This window comes from Mastomys coucha, unplaced genomic scaffold (genome assembly GCF_008632895.1).
Source record: "Mastomys coucha isolate ucsf_1 unplaced genomic scaffold, UCSF_Mcou_1 pScaffold6, whole genome shotgun sequence".
Classification (NCBI taxonomy): domain Eukaryota; kingdom Metazoa; phylum Chordata; class Mammalia; order Rodentia; family Muridae; genus Mastomys; species Mastomys coucha.
The window spans coordinates 70365872-70368949 of NW_022196912.1; positions in this window are offsets into that span (position 1 = coordinate 70365872).

The following is a 3078-nucleotide window of genomic DNA, read 5'->3' on the forward strand; positions in this document are numbered from 1 at the left end:
GCTGCTATGAACATAGTGGAGCATGTGTCCTTATTACATGTTGGAGAATCTTTTGGGTATATGCCCAGAAGTGGAATAGCTGGGTCCTCAGGTAGTATTTCTAATGTCCAATTTCCTGAAGAACCACCAAATTGATTTCCAGAGTGATTGTACCAGCTTGTAATCCCACCAGCAATGAAGGAGTGTTCCTCTTTCTCTACAACCTCTCCAGCATCTGCTGTCACCTGAGTTTTTTATCTTAGCCATTCTGACTGGTGTGAGGTGGAATCTCAGTGTTGTTTTGATTTGCATTTCCCTGATGACTAAGGATGTCCAACATTTCTTTAGGTGCTTCTCAGCCATTCAGCATTCCTCAGTTGAGAATTCTTTGTTTAGCTCTGTACCCCATTTTTAATAGGGTTATTTGGTTCTCTGGAGTCTAACTTCTTGAGTTCTTTGTATATATTGGATATTAGCTCTTTGTCAGGTATAAGATTAGTAAAGATCTTTTCCCAATCTGTGGGTTGCCATTTTGCCCTATTGACAGTGTCTTTTGCCTTACAGTAGCTTTGCAATTTTATGAGGTCCCATTTGTCAATTCTTGATCTTAAAGCATAAGCTATTGGTGTTCTGTTGAGGAAAATTTCCCCTGAGCCATGTGCTCAAGGCTCTTCCCCACTATCTTTTCTATTAGTTTCAGTGTATCTGGTTTTATGTGGAGGTCCTTGATCTACTTGGACTTGAGCTTTGTATAAGGAGATAAGAATGGATCGATTTGCATTCTTCTACATACTAACCACCCTGGCACATTTCTAATGATGATGAAAAAGCCTTTTGTTGAGTTGCCCCACTGAGCTAGCCAAGAGCTAAAACATTTCCACGGTGTCCCTGAGGGGAACGGGGGAAGCAGATTCAGAGATTAAGCAAGTCTCTCAAGCTAACATAGCTGGTTTCTCAGCCAGGATGAGAAGTCAAATGTGTGTGGTTTCTAGTCCGCTTCGGTATACTAAGTTTTCCTTGCATGCCTCGCGTCTTTCCTCTATCACCGTTTTCCTTTGCCTCAAGGTGCTTCTCAGTGGAGCTTTCTGAACTGTCTTAAATTTCTCAGTGTTGGCTGGGCAGTGGTGGCGCATGCCTTTAATCCCAGCACTTGGGAGGCAGAGGCAGGCGGATTTCTGAGTTGGAGGCCAGCCTGGTCTACAGAGTGAGTTCCAGGACAGCCAGGGCTACATAGAGAAACCTTGTCTCAAGAAAACAAAAACAAAACAAAACAAAACAAAAATTTCTCAGTGTTTGAGACTGGGGCACCAGCCTTGATCTCTGTTATCTTCCTACCTCAGACTTTTAAATGCTGGGATTATAGGCATAAACCACATCTGACTAATCTGTAAATTGTATAGTGTAATTGCTTATTAACAATCACAGAGAGGAGCTCAGGCAGATTTTTACATGACTATCCATAAAAACTACTCACATCAGCTTTGCCAGGCAGCTCCTTCAGAATTCAGAAACGGTGGGTGGAGACTCAATTTAAGACAGGGTTCCGTTTGGCTCAGAGACTTCTGCAGTGCGTGATCTACGGAAGCCTACGGTTTTGTTTTATTTAATTGCCTGGAATCATCTACTGAAGACTTAGTATGAGTAAAAGACTGTGCTGGGCACTTTGTGGATAGGCACAATCGGTTCCTTCACTCAGTGAGGTCACCTGTTTAATCAAGGCAAGCATAGAGCTGGTAGCCAGACAATGTGAGGTCCCAGGCTTGACGCAGTGTCCAGAGATGTCCTCATGTAAAGCTGTTTTGAGAGCTGGTCCTGGGGAGGCTTTTTAGGCCTAAGATTAAATCATCTTTAGGGGTTCAGTCACAAAACAGACCACACTGCAATCGGTTCCCTGGAATGATCTCTGATTCTGTGGCACTGAAACTCCATGGGGTCACAATGAAGCTAAAGAAAGCTGACCTAAGCTTCAACATTCAATAGCACAACAATATTTCTTCTCAACTGCCAAACAAAATAAATAAACAACAACAAAAAAAGAAAAAGGCCCACTTGAGAGGAGCTGGAAGGGCAGGTGATGAAGCAGTTTTGTTTCCATTAGCTCCCTCATCACAGGCTTTTAAAGTACTTTACAAAACATTGTGCCTCACCCTTTGAGAGAGGAAACAGTTATTATCTCCAGAGAAAGGTGGTCGGGGGAGGAGGAACAAAGGTTTACTTCTTTTGTGCCAACTGTTTTGTGGAGTATTTGAAATGAGACTTGAAGTTAGAGACTTGAAGGAGAAGAGGCTAGAAGAATTTGTAATTGAGGGGCATAATTTCACATGGCGTAAGTGTCTAGAGACCGCTAATACAGGGGATCTTCACTTGCACTGAAGTGCAATGAAAGCCTTAGGCTGCTTCAACACCTCCCTGTGTCCTGCAAAGAGCAATTCCAGCTTCCAAAGACCCTCCACTTGCAGCAAAGTCGTTCAGGAAAACTGCCATGATGAGGATTCTCACATAATTGTCCAAAATGTGTCTGTAGTGTTGTTCTATGCCCACAGGCTTTCTTAGAACATTAAATATTTGCAGGGCACAGTACAGATTCTCATGCACATACTCAGAGAGACCTGCCATGGCCTGAGTCTACTCGAGTTCCTGTCATCCTCTGTTCTCCTTGTTTGTTAATATACCGCTTTTTCTGTGATTTGTTTCATGGAACTTCATGAATAAATTCTATGCATGAAAAATAGATGTGATAGCTTAATAAGAAAAACACTGCATTCCTATTTGTAAGAGAGTCTATAAAATCTAGTTACGTAGTGACTTCTTTTGAAGATTCTCAGTCCTAATATTGCTGTTGAGAAAAATGGCACTCATACTTATTTGTGTATCGATTTACTTTCATGTGTGCATGTATCTGTCTTTGTGTTTATATACCACATGTATGCAGTTGCCCACATTGGCCAGAAGAGGGTGTTGAATCCTCTGGAACTTGAATTGCAGGCAGTTGTGAATTGACTAATGAGCATGCTGAGAACTGAACTTGGGTCCTCTGGGCAAGTACTCTTAAATGTTGAGACATCTCCAGTCTGGGTTGGAAACACACATTATCTCCAC